The following is an 18,905-nucleotide window of genomic DNA, read 5'->3' as shown; positions in this document are numbered from 1 at the left end:
AAACAATAAAAGTTTGTTTGTTGAGTATTCTATTCACAATGCACAATAGTTTTACCAAAACTACCAAGTTCGATATTAGCTCAATTCTTATTTTAGTACCTTTTAATCTTCAGTAGTACCCCTGTTGTAGTATTACTGATCGTATTGCTGTCTCAGTTAATGCCCAGGCCTAGTTGTACGAATCTGTGAAAACGTACACATTGCAAATTTAATTGTGTTAATGTGGTTATGTTTACTGAGTAAATGGAATTGCAATAGAATTTCCAAAATTCATGGCTTACAGATAAAGAATTTAGCAAATGAATTTTAAAAAATGAGAAATAACAGTGGGAAAGCACAGTGTAAACGTTGTAAAGTGTATTTCAGAGCCCAGAAAACTGGTTTAAGAAAACATGTCTCCTTGAAAATCAGAAAGGTCACCCACTTTATACTATTGCCATCTGCCCAATCCATTGCATACTGCAATTCTACTGCTCTGGCATAGTATGCAATTTGCCATAACACACCACCGTCAACAGTTCAAAATTGCGGTCGCCGCCTGACAGTTCCAAACCCAGACTTCTGATGTGTTTCCAACTCCAGATGTTTCCATTAAATTGATGATTAGTAAAAGTATATAGCTGCAAAATAATTCATCTTTATATTTCGGTTACAAACAGTACATACATATCCTCTACTTTTGCAGCGCAACCTCGCTACTTTTTAATCTTCAAATCTGGCAACACTAGCTTCAATATCGAAAATAAAATTGAATTGAATGTATTTCTCTTGCATCAACTTAGATATGAGGAATGTCCTCAGGTAAGTATATCATACGTCATTTGTACTGAATACAAAAGGAAATAATAATAATGGGTAAAATCAAGTAAAGTTACCTTGTCGTGAGATTTATGTAGGCCTACTCCTCAATCGTATAACAAGAATTTTCTGATAGAAATTATTTTAACTTTTGTCTAAACCTTTTCATATTTTCATCATATTTTATATCAACAGGTAATATATTGTATAACTTAACACCACCATAATTTACACTTTTTTTTTGTATGTTGCTGATCGGTGATTATATAAGTGAAAATCATTTTTATTTCGCGTATTACAATAATATACATCTTTATTTGTTATGAAAGTGGATGAGTGACTTCTTAAAAACAAAAAGAGATGATACAAATATAAGTATCCAATGGTAGTATATTAAGTACTATTATAGAATAAAAAAAGAGTATAGTAAAAGAGTAATAAAAAAGCATCCAGATTAGTCCAGAAATGTAAATCAGAGAAAGTACAGTACTTAAAAAAATGCCTGAGATTGGGCATCACCCATGGTCATTGTTCATAGTTCATGGTAAAGACACAAAAGAAAAAAGTATTTTAGTACCTATTTTCTGATAAACGAGCTCTCGTGCACTCACTTGCCAGATAAAGCATATCAAGGACGTCATTTTTAGTGTTACCATGATTTTCCGCTACATGCAGAGGCAACGAAATAGTTAACAGATCTTCCGCTAGATGTCAGTTGAAGCGTTCTCCTCTCAGCTCTGGTGACGTCGAATTGGTTTATAGATCCAATATTACAACTTGTACGACGGCAGTTAGTTCCCGAGCGCGGCAAACGTTTAGTTCAGCTTATCGTGCAAGTGTATTCGATTGTGTTTAGATGTGCGCGCGTGGACCGATAATGCGCGCTTTCATGTGAACTTAAAAAGCAGCCGGCTGCAGAATTAACAACAGTGTCAGTGTCACTTATGATCAGCTGTTCAAGTCATTTATTTACTCTTGGTTTGTTAGTGATGCATTTTTGAAAAAAAAATAATTTTCGAGTGAGGGGTGTGTATGTGTAGATATGTTGTTTACTTAGAGGCTGGATGAAGTAGTGTCTTGAGAGAAAATTTTGTTTTGGGGGGGACAAAATATGGATGAAGAGAAATTGAAAGAAAAACCCCTTTCTGTTGGGGTTGTGGTTAGCAGCAATGGAAAACCGGGTCACATCGAAGCTGCCAAAAGATGCGAAACCGCGAGTGATGTTGGTGGTCCATCTACAGCAGCAAATAAAACTGCACCAAACCCAGAAATTCAGGTCCCGAAACCACCACGAAAGGTCAAGACTGTTTCTTTCCATAGTGCGACAAGCTTGCCCACAGAAAGGAAAATATCTAGCGGTAAGATATGTTACAATTTTATTACATAATAAGTGTGTTGTCATAGAACACATGGATATCCGAAGAAATCCCTTTCTTTCATACCAAAGCAAACACTGTGCAGTTCCATTTAAAAGTTCATAATTATTACACTGAATTATCTTTCGGCCTTGACCACTGTTGGAAGAAGTGTGTAGTTAATCTAGGTTTAGGTCACTTTGGTCATTTGATAAGACGTTTTGTATTCGCGGTTACTGGTACACACACACACACAAAAAAAAAAGAAAGAAAGAAAAATGAAAGAAAAAATGCAGTAGACAAGAGGTTTCTTTTAACATCAAGTGTCAGCTGTTCCGAACTGTCAAAATGAGAAACAAAGATTCATGTTGTGGAACAGACAGGATGAAAGAACAGTTTTGTTTACATTCGTAGTGGGACTCAACAACTGGTAGGTGATTGCTCTGATTACGGTTTAGAACATATGAGAGCAACCATCCTTAGCTATCTTTCAATAATAGTAAAAGCAAGGGAAACCAAAACACTAGGCGAAAATTATTTCTAGTTTCTAAACCTTGATTTTAACTACAACTGTTTAAAATGAATTTTGTCTAATAATTTATTCCAAAAAATTAAATAACCATGATAAAGCATTTAATGAATGTATTACTCTTGAATTAATGTCCTAATACTAGAAGGTTTCTTATAATTTGCGAAATATTGATTGAGGTAGTGTATCTTAGCTTGTCAGACAAGGAATCAAATAAATTTATTAAACGAATATACAGTAATTCCGCTTGTATAGCTGATCATGTGTTTACTAACACGCAGTTTCTGTAATCTCTGACAATAACAAATATCTGTAGAATGGAAGCAATTATATTTCGGCTTAGACATAATATTAATGTATCAAATTTCCGTACTTTTGCTGTACACATTCAATGTTCTAATTTGTTTTTGCACTATGAATACTTTGGAGTAACAACGTAGTACCCATTCTCTGTTTCGTATGTAAACAAAGCCATTGCACATACGAAACTACGAGCATTGATTGAATTAATTTCATTAATATTGCAGATATGAATGGGATCATGAAGGATTGCTTTTAGTTCATGTCAGATACATAGAAACATGTAGAAAGTGTATTTATATGCTTTTTTTCTTATTGTGTGCTGAAAGTAGCTATCTACAGTACAAAATATATTAATGTAGCTTCGACTGATCGCTACAATTTGAGTACCTCATTGCTATTATCAAGGTGTTCGGATTACCGTGTGACGGACTTTTAATAAGACATTTTTAATTTCACAAATAAATGTATGTTATTCGGCAATATCTTAATAGCATAGCGATATTATGTAATTTATACAACTAACTACATTTCACAAAATCGTTTACGGACATACTTTCGTAGTTACAGCTGGATGTGTTAGAAATTAAGCACTGCAACACTATTAATATTATTAATTATGTGCAAATGTGTATAGGAATCTTGAAGTAGTTGTCTGTACCTCCCAAACTCAAATAATCCTCCATCTCCTAAAATCCCATCTAGATGTCTGGTTAGTTATGATTCCAGGGGTAGCCCGGCGAATTTCCTCCTCGGAGCTACGAAATCCCCCCCTTGAGCCACATCTTCTATTCTCTTCATTGTGGAATCTCAGTATTTTCGAAGTACTATTCTCTCTCAGTGTATTAAAATCCCCCTCGGGAGAAATGTTTTCTGAAATCATGAGCGTCGGGCCCAGTACGAGTGCGAGGAGAGGAATTATACCGGAAGAGAAAGAAATTAGAAAACAATTTAGACATTGTTTTGTTCATTATTAACATGCAAATTTTAGAACAGATAATCTGACCTCAAATATCCATCTATGGGTGCTCCCATGCGTATTAAGTGTATATCCATATTAATGGTAGATATGTTGAGTGTTTCAGCCATCCATCCATCCAAGTTTACTCAAGGGACACGCGTAAGACTTCATTATCGTCAGGGTATCAATTTAATTGTCTCAGAAATAATAGTCGAGTAACTTCTATTACCCAATCATTTTTCTGATTTAGACATTCGGTTCTGTTTATCAAGGTCAAACAATCAGTTTAAGAGATTTCTACCAGTCGTGCAGACAGAATTTCAAGGGGGTTCAAGCTTCCGATGAGGCGAGTTGATGCCCAATTTAATATAATAAATGTTTTTTTTTTTTATTCTGTAATATCTTGCTCAAGGGGGAGATTAAAACTCCGTTACCTTTTTCGGATACACAACTGCCAACAACACAGTGATGTGATATGGATATAGCTACCAGCAGGTTAATGTAGAAGTTCAAGAATCTTCTCTTGACACTTTAAGTAATTATAATTTTCCAATAAGTTTTCAGACAAGCTTGAGGCGTTGAAGCCAGAGATTCAAAGATAATACGAAAAAAAAAACTGCAGAAATGCAATATGCAGAAATCATATTTGTTCTGAAAGAATACGAAGTTGAGTGCTTGAACTCCACTCGCGTATGCCACTGGGTGAAGTTAATGTGTCAGTCAAGATATGTGTCAAATAGACTTGTTTTAATTACAAGTTTCAAATATGAAATTATGGCTATAACCACTTGACGTATTACAACAATTTGTCTGTGTTTTTTACTATTTGTCAAGCATGAATGACAATCTCAGTGCTCCTGTATTTCGTAATATGCATATTTTACATTGCTCAAGTGTGGAAGTAACTGCTGTCATACAACGATTATTTTACAATGTGCATTATTAACTTTATTTTTATAGTGCTAGGTCAAGGTTAAAATTTGTTTACTCTCCATTGTTCACACAATAAATCCATTTTTGGCACGATAATTAGCTAGAAGTCATACATAAATGGTATTGAGACATTGTGTCTACAGGACCTTGGCTTATCTATTTTGAAAAGTGTATATATTTAGTGCTCCTTAAATGCTACTTGTTAGTTATTGCGGCAATACATTTTGGAGGTTTTGCTCTCAATCATGGACAACACAACTAGTGTTTTCCTGTCGTATACCAAATTAAAATTGTTTGGGCATGGCAGTTTTCTTTTTCTTTTTTTTAAATCGCATTTTCTAGAAATAATGACTTTATCTGATAAATGTTTGTCGTTTAAAATAAACTATGCAAATTATTCTTTTAACCCTTATCCGGGCCAGACATTTTTGTAACGTAAACGGGCAACCGGGGCCTGTCAGGCCCAGTATATATTTTAAGTGCAGAACACTCAAAATTCAATGTCTGTTGCCGCATACTGTTCCGACTAAAGGTTACAATAGTCACGTGTTCAATATATAATTATGTGACAATTTGATCTAATATTTGACAGAAATTTCACTAAAGTTATACGGGGCCTCCTAGGCCCCGGTTGCCCGGTTACGTCAGGAAAAGATTTTCAAATTAAAAAAAAAAAAGCTTTACCAACTCGATATGTTCATGATTTTAACTTCGACGAAAGATAGAAGAATTCAGTATTTTATGTCTTAGAAATATGTATGGTTATTGAGAAATTTTAGAAAAATGAAGCTACTGGGCCTGGGAGGCCCCGGTTGCCCGGATAATGGTTAAAATACAAACTTCATTGTTTTAAAAGTATGAATCAATAACAGGACACAAGAACTGATCTATTCAAAATGTCGATTTTCAGAAAACTAAAAAAAATGTCCCCTCGAAGCTACATGATAAAGCAAATACTAAACGAATGTTTGTTTAATTATGTTTTCTATTTTGTAATCGAGTTCAACTATTTTTGTAAAATGTGGTGAATACATGTTTCTGATAGAAGAAAACTGTGATTGTAAGTCTTGACTTAAAAATAGTAGGATACTGCACGAGAGAAAAGAGCCAAACAATTCTACTTAAACAGTTATTCTTCCTTTTTCTGTGTGTGTGTGTTTGGCAACAAGATTGAAATATTATAGCAAATTACATAGGAAATTCACGCAGAGTCTTTCACTGCCGAATTCTGTGTTGCAAATGTTTTTTACAATAAATATAAAATATAATTTGTTTAGGAATTATTTCAATAAGTGCTACCGCGTGTTGAATGGTGCTTCACATTCTTTTACATCGCGAGCTCCTCCGTGGCTAAGCGGTTAGCGTACGCGCCTTTGGCGTGGGAGACCCGGGTTCGATTCCCGGCGGGAGCTCATGTGGTTCGGATTCCACGTTAGTCAGTAGGTCCACGTCTCATATAGCCTCGCTGCTGAACGGGACGTTAAACTCAAAATCAACTCAAGTCTTTTACATCGCATGGTTCCCATTACTCTTGCCCACGAGACGAGACAATAAATAAGGTTTTCTAGTCTTGATTCTCAAAGATTTTTTTTTCATTTTGTTTTGTAAAATTATGTAAAAAAAAAAAAAAAACTTCAGTTTCCGTTGATTTCATCTAGAAGCTACCAAATCCTTCGGCATCACGAGAAATCCGCGGAGGGTGTGATATAAAATTATTTATACAACATTTATTTATTGGAGTATATTGTCTATTGGCCTCATATCTTTAAACGTTCTTAAATACTTTTCATTGTTCCGTACAATCGCTTGATCCATTTCTATTTTTGATAGTACAAATCATGCAACATTAAAACAGTGATTAACCCTTTCAGTGCGTAATTTTCAGATGTGAACCGCTGTAAAAAGTGTAAGTTTTTTTTTGTCATTATCACTAAAAGCGTCATCACTTTCCTCCGACTCTAAACCTGTTTACTCTAAATCTGTTTCAAAATCTCTTACATCAGAATCACTAATTAATAACTCTTCCTCTATGTCAGCATCGTTGAAATATCGTTTTGACGCCATTACTGTGCTGCCTGCTCTCAAACAAAACATAGAATGAAAACTGTATTTGACGAAGCACAAACTCTATTTTAATTTCTTTCTTTTTTTCTCTTCCTTTAATTAAGCAACAATAGAAACCAGCTGAGCGCAAACTCGCTAAATATTGTCGGGATAACAGTACTCATAGTATGGGCAAGTATATTCGCCATACGTAATACAAAATGGCCAAAGCAAAATGAAAGCGTATATATACGCCATCTGCACAGCAGGTGCGTTTTGAAGACACGAGTTAACTCGCCACCCACACTGAAGGAGTTAAGATCTTTGACTTGGGTAGATTATTGTTGTCCACGAGACTCGTGAAACTTCTCGTCTCTTCTCAAATTTAACCCATTGCACTGAAATAATGAGTTTAACTCGTCATGGCCTCCAGGTGCCAAATCGCACAATGATGAGCTACACTCGTCATAAAATTAAAACTATTGTAGCATCATGCAGGGTTAGTATATTGATGTTTTGAAATTTATTTAATGATAAACCATCTATAATACACTTTTATAACTTCAATTATCAAAATTCAGAAAGTAAATCGTAGTGGAAGGGGGTTAAAAATTTACTTCTCGTCTCGTTATGAAACGAGATTAGAAGTTTTTATCTCGTGGGCAGCACTAGTCTCCAGTAACGACGTTAGGTTTAATTTCTTGAGGAAAGGTGCTCAAACAAATGTGCGGAGACAGTGGGCGCAACTATTTTTTCGTATATCGAAAAGGATAGTATTACGTGTTCTACATTACATACCTGGGAGAAGGCGTCGCCACTGGAGAACACTATTTTCCTTTTACTTTCTCTGACATTGGTCACTGCTGGTCCCGGTTTTGATTCTCCACAGGAGAATCTTTTTATGGTAAAGACTCAACATAGTGAGACATTTTTATCTACTGAAATTTATGATGTTATAAACCCCTGTCTAGAACCAACAATTACTGCAATGGAGGCTAATTTGCTGACCACACATAACCTAAAGATCCTCCGGTTGGACATCTCTTCGTGGTCTGTAAATTACCACCAGGAAGTTTGAGTTATGTTAATAAATGTTACGTGAAATTAGGGAGAACAATTTGTCTGAAAGTTTCGATATATTCTGTTTCTTTGCTATCAAATTTTCATACCTAAGGCGGGATGGTACTTCACAAGCTTCAAGTGATCTACTAAATTGCATATGGAGGAAGGGATTTGATACTGTGTATTTTTTCACCTTTGTTACATAAAATCTCTCGCTTTTGCTGAACATTTATGACTACAGGAATTCCGCACTTTAAGAATAAAAATAAATCATTTACTAATTATTCGTTTTATAAATGTATTTATTTACATCAAAGAAGTCGATTGCGTTTTAGCTTATTCAAAGGTTATCTTAGTAGGCTAGTTTGTAATGTTTGTTTATATGTAATATTTATGGAATATTTTATAATTTATTATTCGTGAGGATAAAATACTTGCTGATAACTTTTCGATTGAAGGATTCACATACATTGCGCAATTCAACTTGAAGACCATCTGAATTGCATATTATAAATGTATTGGATTTGCTTCCCTAAACATGTGTAAGTTCGTGGAATGTGGGTGGGTGGGTGGCCATTTTTGTTTCGTTGAAGTTTATTTTCCTGTTTTCAGCACTGATGCTATATACAACGTGGAGCTACAGTTTAATACAGAATCGGAACCACCGCAATGCGTTCAAATTTCAATACTCTTGCACTGGAAATCGAACGCGGTACTACGTGCACCTATGGAGCGCTAGCTTGCAAGACCAGGAACGAGGGCCAAGGTGGGTCAGCGGATAAGTAATGAAAGACAGTGTCATCAATTGTACAGTAGGAAACGAAGATTGGCAACGAAACTTATACTACATGCTTAATTACTCAACAAAGAAAAAGAACACTTGTACTAGCGGTAGATATGTAGGTAGGGTTAGGCATATTACCGAGATCGAGACGGACTTCTGTAAATCGAGTTGAGACCGAGCCGTACTCGAGGCAAGGTAGAGACAGACACTTGCAATTTGAGACAATACTAAGCCCTGTATAGAAGGCTCAGTCTCGTCTCGAATATTGGCAGAAAAGTACTGGAATTATCTTTACTCAGAATTCGTGCAGTTTACGTTAGGTATAAGATATTTGAACAATTTCCATAGGGTAGAACTAGTCATAAGGGGAGTAATTCTGTATACACGGCAGAAGGGGGAGGGAATTACCACCTCTGATTACGTGGTATATCGAAGATGTTTCAAACAGCATACCATTTTGAGTTGCGATCCAAAATATTTCATTCTCTTTCTATTCATTTTGTTACTCAGAGTATGTTACCAACATATTCCAAAAATAATTTTGTGAAGCAAACACATGTGGTTTCAATCTCCCAACAATATCTTTCTACACAGTTCATGAATTATCATGGAAAAATGTGTTTAAAAATTCTTGTCTCTTTGCTGTTACTGCTCGTATAAGTAATGATACCAATTTTCATGGTCAATGGGAAGTACACTTCTTTCCAAAAGAGCCTAAGTAGAGTGTTCACTGGGAATCGTTACTGGGTCAATCCATCTAAAGTGGTCCAAAGATGGCAAAATGGTTGCTCGACCATCTCAAAAAATATATATAAATTAGAGTGATGAACCTTGTGTATGAGAAGGTTAATAACATTATTCACGTTGTCGTATGTACAAGTATTCCTGAATGGCGGCCATCTTTGTTGTCGGTGGAGTGCCAATTTTTGCATTTGGAAGCATTTACGAAAGAACTATAGTTGCTTGGGACATATGAAGCAAACACCAAACAAAATCGAGTGTTTAAAGGAGAAACTGAAGTACACGGAGAACATATATTCTTGCTCCTAAATAAATATCCAGTGTTACAAACCAATTCATGAAGTCACCAGAAAAAGTACAGAAAATTTCACTTTTAAAGTAGGGGCTGTAATTTGGAATGGCATAAAGTAAGAGGTTCACAAATTCTGTGCTGAATATTATTGCATGTAAACAGTCTGCAGAAACATCCATACCTACTGACACCATAGATTTATGGGGGGTAAGGAAGTTCAAGTTTGTGATTTTGATGTCATTTTTGGGGCGTAAGATATCACGAGGCCAAAGTACTAACAGTTACTGTTTTGACCACAAAATAATTCTGTAAGTGAGTAAACTATTGCAAAAGAATCATGACTGATATTACGTGGAGAAAAAAGTGAGGACATGGTAAAAACGCGAAGAAAGCAGGTGCGTAACGATGGTCATAGCCCGGAAAAATGTCTTGATATGTTTCATCCTAGATCTAAAAAAAAACTATGCATGGTTCAGCAATTAGATCCGCTTTTGTTTGTGTTCAGTTGTGCAAAAGCTTGCGAGTGGTCTTTGTACTGTCTTTCTAGCTCCATGACCGTTGTCATTTCTATATGGTAAGGGGGTTAGCTCCCCCTTTCACCCACGACACTCATCGTCGAACTGGACCGAGGTATTAAAGTACTTAATGTATCAGCAAAGTATCATTAAAATCCAATCCCAGTTACGAAGTTAATTTGTTTACAAGGTTGCGTTATAGCTATCTATCCTCCTCACTTCTGCCAAATTAAATAAATAATAATATTAATAACAGTTAAATTAGAACTACTTCATTAATAAACAGAATGTTACATATCAATGAAATATGGAAATATATTTCGATGTTTATTGTATGATATCCTTAATGTCCGTTTTTAATTCAGAAACTCTACTTCAGAACATACACGTAACTAGAAGGTACAAATACTTTTTTCATTTGGGTTAGGTCCAAGGGCAGTAGGGCTTCATACTTCCATGACTTCGGTATTGACAGGAGTTGATGCGCATTAAGATGATGTGTGTAATCTTCTGTGGTGAACACATCAGTTAAAGAAGAATTTAGCGAATAATGAATGAGAAATCGTGAAATTTGAATTAACTGCCTTACTGCTATTACTGCGTTATCTGGTATGTATGATTGTCACTGATTCAACAGGAAGGGTACAAAAATACAGGGTGTCCAATATACAACGCAACTCGGAGTTTGGGATAGTACAACTTTTGAACCTGAAGCGATACACAAATAATTGTTATATCAAAATGAAGCTTTGTTCATGCATATATTTTTAAACTAGGAAGCAGCGATTGAAGTACACTACGAACCACACAGTGTTGTCAGATGTAACCGAAGGTGTAAATCTTTTTTTTTTTTTTTAAAGAAAACACGTAAATTGACTCATAACTCATACGTATGGATGTTCTGTCGATAATTTTCAGTTTGTTTAGTTGCAATAGCGTAGAAACTATGGAGCAGAAAAAAATAATAACTTTTTATTTCCATCGATAACTAATCGGATGAGGCCTCTGTGTGGGGGAACTAGGGAAATCGTAGTTTTTATAAATTAAAACTCTGAATTGGCAACATTGCTGATGTTTCAGTGCATCAAAAGATGTGATAAGGACTGTCTACATTACACAATTCCTGAAAACAACGAAAAAGATACTTTGAAACTATCATGATAACCTTTTACTTACATGTACCCGGTAACACTGCTGTTCACTTCTATGGGGCTATTTAAAGCAAGAGATATACACGAACAATTCTCGAACTATGCAAGACCTGGAAACGAACATTCGCAGTACCATTGAAAACCTTAACATTTCTACTCTTCGTAAAGTTACTGCCAACATGATGAAATGTGTAAACCAGTGTTCGAATCAAAACAGGGGGCACTTCCAGCATCGCTGATAACCTACTCCAACTAAACAAATTAAAAATTATGGACAGAACATCCATACGTGTGATTCATGATCCATTTAAGTGTTTTATTTTTTTAAAAAAATACATCTTCGGTTACATCTGGCAACACTGTATGGTTCCTAATGTACTTCAATCATTGCTCCATAGTTCAAAAATATGTACATGAACAAAGCTTCATTTTGGCATAACCATTCTTTGTGTATCGCATCAGGTTCAAAAGTTCTGCTATCCTAAACTCCGGGTTGCATTGTAAATTGGACATGCTGTAGTATTGGAGTTGACAGTTGCTTGATTAAAGTTTAATTGTATAGGCAATTGTAAGACTATATTAGACAAAATTTATTGCTTAAAGTGGGATGTGAATCGTTAGTGAGTCTTTATCCAGGGCTTAATACACTCACTGAACCCGTGAACATAAACATACAAAGCATGAGAATTAGCTGCTTAGCTATGAAGCGGTACGCGAACTATAATAATTTTCCAGTCAAGAATAAAGCAAAAAAGTATTTAAAAAAGAAAAAAGAGAGCAAACGACAAGTTGTCAAGTTATAAGATGTTAGCACTCGGACATTTTTGCACACAATTTATTTTGCTACTGTCAAGATGAGACCGATACGAGAACGAGATGGAGATTTTCGACTCGATACGAGACCGGTACTGTATAAACTCTCATCTCGATACCATCCCTAGGAAGGGCGCACGACTTTGGTGAGTGAGATTTCTGATTTGGTTTCAAATCATGTGGACTTGAGATCGACAATACCTTAACTATAAATTTTCTTAGATTTCTCCTGCTTCCTCTAACTCTCGTCATACCGGTTATTTTTCATAATCCTTAAATTGTGTTTAATGCAGCCAGTCTTCTTTAGCCTATACGTTATATATGTGAGACGTGAAACTAAACATTTAAATTGTCTCTTAACCGGCGATGTCTCCGTAGTAAATCACCCACTCCAAGCTCAAATGGTCAGGAAATCGATCACAGGCTATCGAAGATGTTTTGTTGTTTCAGTTGTCTTTCCAGTACCGAGGCTGTATGATACGTGGACTTACAACTTAATGCGTGATCCGAACCACATAACTTTCCAGAGCTCCTCCGCAGCTAGGTGGTTAGCATATGCGCCTTTGGCGTGGGAGGCCCGGGTTCGATTCCCGGCTGGAGCTCATGTGGTTCAGATAACACGTTAATCAATACGTCCCGTCTCATATAGCCTCACTGCTCAAAGGCACGTTAAACTCAAAATCAACTAAACACATTAGCTTCCACCGGGAATAGAACTCGGGTCTTTCGTATAGCTACAAAGAAAATCTGGGCCATGGAAGCACTTAAGGGCAATACTGTGTGCGCATGGGCTATCCCTGAGTACTTCTTCATGGTTTATATATATATATATATAGGATGTACAAAAAATCAAAAACATTTTCAAAAGTGTGAAGATCATACCTAGTATGGTGTGGGGGCCTTTTTTGCGTCCAAAACAGTTTGGATCCAACGTGGAGTGGACTGCCTCGAGTCGAGATGTGTGGAAATTTGTGCAGTTCGCGGCATAGAAATTGTTACAAGCATTCTAAGTCCAGATTAATAAAAAAATCATGCCCCGTTTTCTTATGCATCCAGAAATACATGTCTCAATCAATTAGTTGCTTCTAGTATTCAATACAACTCCTCCACTTCTCCTTGTCTAAAGCAGCAAGTGTGACGTAGTACACTCTTTCCATTCAGCTGAAAAAGAATCAGGAATCAAGTTTACAACGTTATAGCTTTAAAACAATCTTTTCCATTCGTTTGATCTGAAATATTTTTAAGAGGCTAAATTAAAAAAAAAAAGTCTCACAATGTTCCAAGAACTTCATAAAGACCTTTAGTTTCATTCTTTCTCTTCTTTAAAGAATTCAAGCTAGTAAGACGCTCTTTAAGAAATCTATGGAAATTGCCAATAACGGCAGTAGGTTTTGTGCTTCCTAAAACGACAGTAGGTAATGCACGCACAGAGCTCTAAAATAACTACTGACAGAAATGAGTGTTATTCAATGATTCATTTCATTTCTTTTCAGTAATTGCAAGCAAATGTTCCAGGGAGGTCATTTCGGAAGGACAGGAGGGTGTAATTCTCCCTCCCTTGAGCTTCATAAATACGTATTGTTTGATCAAATGTATAGTAATACTCTAATAAAAAAGTGAAAAAACTTATGTCATCGGAGAATCCCCCCCCCCGGAATAAAATCTAAAAGAGACTGCTTTTAGCAAAAAACCTACAGAGTAACGATAGCACATTGCTAGAGAGCTTACATTTGGTTTCAAGAGTCTGCGGAAGGTTTGATCTCAAGCCATATGCTTCCTGAGAGACATTGAGAGTGAGGGAGAGATTCAAGTATGGAGACAGAGAGGGATGATTTATATACACAGATTTAGAATTGGGGAAAAATGATCGGACGGCATTCGTATTATGACGAACATTTTGATTTTGTGAAACAGAAGGGAAGGTTTCGAACTGCGAGGATCACATTAGGCAGTTGCCGAATTAAGGTGGAGAACTCTTTTTAGAGCATCAGATGATTACGAAGGCAGAGAAAGATCTTGAGAACTGAGGAATTAGGGATTTTAAAAATCTGAAACTTCCGAGACGGGTTTCGAACTACGAACCTTGTAGTTATCGAACCATGATTTTATCCATTCTGCTACGGAGAACTCTATGTACTCGTTACATACGTTTCCTTTAGGTACGTTAAAAAGCTAACTTAATGGGATATTCCAAAAGTTGATTCGGTGGATTCGCCGTTCAGATAGGATGTGAACCTCTTGTAACTTGTTACAATGTATCGTGGCGGATATAAATCATTGATCAGGTAATGGCGACTGCTTTGAAAAAAATGCAGAGTATGAGAATTAAATCAGTCATATATGTGGTTTCGTGTGGAGAAGAAACAAACTTGTGAACCAAAGGTTTAAGAACAACTCAAATTATTAATATAAACTTTGCCGAAGATTATTCACTTATATCATCATAAAAAAATACGAAAGACGTTCTGAAACGAAGAAATACAAGTTTGAAAGCGGAAACAAAGAAACCTAAAGTAACGAGACTAAAGACGAATCATTTACCGCGTAGTGATCGTGGTTCAGTGGTCAAGGCACTGGATCAGTAATCTGGAGGTTCGTGGTTCGAATCCACGTCGGGCATTTTTTTACTTTAGGATTTTTGTCAGCGATTAATCGACAATGACACACGTTTTATTATATTTAGATATTTGAATACTCGGATGTTTCAATACTTGAACTATCAAACCTTCATGAATAATAATAATAATAATAATAATAATAATAATAAACTAATAATAATAGTTATTATCTCGTAGAAGATTAAAAGCTAGGAGCTAATTATCGCTCAGTTCATGCCATTACAAGCAGAAACGTGACATTTGGCAAGAATATTTAGGTTTTGTTTAATGTTGCCCACGAGAAGAGGAATTTTTCATATCGTTTTTAAAACAAAAAAAAAATCAGAATTAACATTTTACATTCGAGACGGGACAAGGCTAACTCAAATTATCGTCTCGCTTTGGGGATAAGAATCGAGACGAGACGAAAAGTATCGTAAACATTTCTCGTCCTGTCTCGATTCTCGAAATAGTGTATGTCCATTCTTTAAGTAACAATTGATCTGTAGACTGAATCTTATAGGCTTTTTGTTACTTTGTATTTCAAAGCTCATTGAATTATGGTCTGTGTAAGTATTTTTGTAGCAAAGCTTTTATAATTACCTCTACATATCCTAGAAATTAGTTTATTATATTCCTTACTGTTGAGTGATATTCAGTTATTTTTATTACATTTATTTTCCTTAAAACATACAGTAGAATAATTTCTGCATGAAACTTTAGTAAAAAGCTTTTGTTTACAATGTGGGTAGTTGCAGAGGTGTGTCTTGAAGAAACGGAACCCCGTCTCCGAAATCCCTAGTCATTGAAATATTAAAGGTCCTCGCTGTATCTGTGTTCGTGCACCTGTCGTTCAAAGTTACTGGAAATACCTGTAAAACGAGAATAACCGAATATAATAGAAATATGTTACGGAGATACTTTCGGTCTTTTTTATAATTTAAACCTGAATTCTCTGGACTATAGTATTTTATCATGACCAAAATCAGTGTTTCATCGTTAACAAAATATTGGAATCGTAAACGTTTGCAATTTGCTACATAGACGAATGTTTCTTGACTCTTACTTAAAAGAGCGATCTTAGGGTAGTGGCTTGAGCATTCGTTTCGTGAGTTCGGAGTCCGCGGTTGGCGTCCCTCCCGAGGATATTCAGAAAATTTTTTATAATTTAGAATGTAGATATTTCTGAAGTATAATAACATAAAAAATAGTCAACTTCTCTCGTTCTTACAAGTTAGAACTGAAAAGACCTCCTCAACAGAGGAAAAATCTAAAAACAACGTCACAGTCTACAATCTTGATTCCAACTGTCTGAAAACTTCGCGTGTTTCGCAAACAATTCATGAATACAAACTGGTCTTCCTTCAGGCCTACTATATGAGTCATAAATTTGTCTGAAACATCATTGTGGAATTCTTATTAAGTTCTTCCACTCGAACTAGAAATATTAATAATATTTTCGTTCGCCATTTTCAACACGTTCCATATATTCGTTCAACAAAAATTGGTAAATAGTAACTATTCTTTTATATATTTGTTTCTATATTTTGTTAAAATATCAATATTACGCATACATAATCCAATGTCTTTTACCCAAAGAAAGGGTGTTACTATGTGTCGTGATGAAGACAAATCCTACTTAGTTTCTGTTAAGGCATCCGAAGGTTCGATTTTCATATTGTCCACTAGCTGACACCTTTCCCCCCTCTTTTCTTTCCAAAATAACTCTTATAAGGCAATTCATCCTTATAGAGGATCCAAAACATTTCTTTTTATTTTTCTTAACTAGAGTATGCTAATTTGCATTCGAATAGGTCGTAATATTGAGGTCTCAGATATACAGTAATAATAATAATAATAATAATAATAATAATAATAATAATAATAACTAATGGTGTTAAAAGTTTTAAAGTTGCCCTTAAATTTGGCAAGACTTACTTAAACGTAGGGATTTCGGAGAGGGGTGTGCCGTACCTTCAAGACGCGCCTCTGCAACTACCCACATTTTAAATAAGAGGTTTCCACTAAAGTTTCATGTGGAACGTATTCTACTGTATATTTTAAGGAAAATAACTAACAAAAGTAACTGAATATCACGCAACAGTCAGGCATATAATAAACTAATTTTTAGGACATGCAGAGGTAATTATAAAAGCTTTGCTACAAAAATACTTACACAGACCATAATTCAATGAGCTTTGAAATACAAAGTAACAAAAAGCCTATAAGATTCAGTCTACAGATCAATTGTTACTTAAAGAATGGACATACACTATTTCGAGAACCGAGACAAGACGAGAAATGTTTACGATACTTTTAGTCCCGTCTCGATTCTTATCCCCAAAGCGAGACGATAATTTGAGTTAGCCTTGTCCCGTCTCGAATGTAAAATGTTAATTCTGATTTTTTGTTTGTTTTAAAAACGATATGAAAAATTCCTCTTCTCGTGGGCAACATTAAACAAAACCAAAATATTCTTGCCAAATGTCACGTTTCTGCTTGTAATGGCATGAACTGAGCGATAATTAGCTCCTAGCTTTTAATCTTCTACGAGATAATAACTATTATTATTATTAGTTTATTATTATTATTCATGAAGGTTTGATAGTTCAAGTATTGAAACATCCGAGTATTCAAATATCTAAATATAATAAAACGTGTGTCATTGTCGATTAATCGCTGACAAAAATCCTAAAGTAAAAAATGCCTGACGTGGATTCGAACCACAAACCTCCAGATTACTGATCCAGCGCCTTGACCACTGAACCACGATCACTACGCGGTAAATGATTTGTCTTTAGTCTCGTTACTTTAGGTTTCTTTGCCTCCGCTTTCAAACTTGTATTTCTTCGTTTCAGAACGTCTTTCGTATTTCTTTTATGATGATATAAGTGAATAATCTTCGGCAAAGTTTATATTAATAATTTGAGTTGTTCTTAAACCTTTGGTTCACAAGTTTGTTTCTTCTCCACACGAATCCACATATATGACTGATTTAATTCTCATACTCTGCATTTGTTTCAAAGCAGTCGCCATTACCTGATCAATTATTTATATCCGCCACGATACATTGTAACTAAGTTACAAGAGGTTTACGTCCTATCTGAACGGGGCATCCACCGAATCAAATTTTGGAATATCCCATTAAGTTAGCTTTCAACGTAGCTAAAGGAGACGTATGTAACGAGTACACAGAGTTCTCCGTAGCAGAATGGATAAAATCATGGTTCGATTACCACAGGGTTCGTAGTTCGAAACCCGTCTCGGAAGTTTCAGATTTTTAAAATCCCTAATTCCTCAGTTCTCAAGATCTTTCTCTGCCTTCGTAATCATCTGATGCTCTAAAAAGAGTTCTCCACCTTAATTCGACAACTGCCTAATGTGATCCTCGCAGTTTGAAATCTTCCCTTCTGTTTCACAAAATCACAATTTTCGTCATAATACGAATGCTGTCCGATAATTTTCCCCAATTTTAATCTGTGTATATAAATCAGCTCTGTGCGTGCATTACAGACTTTAGGAAGCACAAAACCTACTGCCGTTATTGGCAATTTCCATAGATTTCTTAGGGAGCATCTTACTAGCTTGCAGTCTTTAGAGAAGGGAAAGAATGAAACTAAAGGTCTTTATGAAGTTCTGGGAACATTGTGAGACTTTTTTTTTGAAATTTAGGCTTTTAAAAATATTTCAGATCAAACGAATGGAAAAGACTGTTTTAAAGCTATAATGTTGTAAACTTGATTCCTGTTTCTTTTTGAGCTGGATGGAAAGAGTGTACTACGTCACACTCACTGATTTAGACAAGGAGAGGTGGAGAAGTTGTATTGAATACTAGAAGCAACTAATTGATTGAGACATGTATTTCTGGATGCATAAGAAAACGGGGCAAGAGTTTATTAATTTTGACTTAGAATTTTTATAACAATTTCTATGCCGCGAATTGTACCATTGTTCCTCCAAAACATGCTCCAGTTCCTTAAAGGATGCTGGTGGAAGGTAATGAGACCGACCACGTCTTTGTAACTCGTACC

At 35.6% G+C, this 18,905-nt stretch overlaps 1 long non-coding RNA gene across 1 annotated transcript in view; it reads left to right on the top strand.

Moving 5' to 3' along the window:
- The first annotated feature begins 1,576 nt into the window (after positions 1–1,576).
- Positions 1,577–18,905, top strand: part of LOC145688052 (uncharacterized) — a 45,101-nt gene continuing 27,772 nt past the window's right edge. The window contains exon 1 of the long non-coding RNA XR_014131835.1: positions 1,577–2,156. This is a non-coding gene — a long non-coding RNA (uncharacterized LOC145688052). The remainder of the gene's footprint in view (positions 2,157–18,905) is intronic.

This window comes from Thermobia domestica, chromosome 6 (genome assembly GCF_964235325.1).
Source record: "Thermobia domestica chromosome 6, izTheDome1.hap1.1, whole genome shotgun sequence".
NCBI classification, from domain to species: domain Eukaryota; kingdom Metazoa; phylum Arthropoda; class Insecta; order Zygentoma; family Lepismatidae; genus Thermobia; species Thermobia domestica.
Note: the sequence above shows the minus strand (reverse complement) of the source record. Positions and strands in the feature narration are given on the sequence as shown.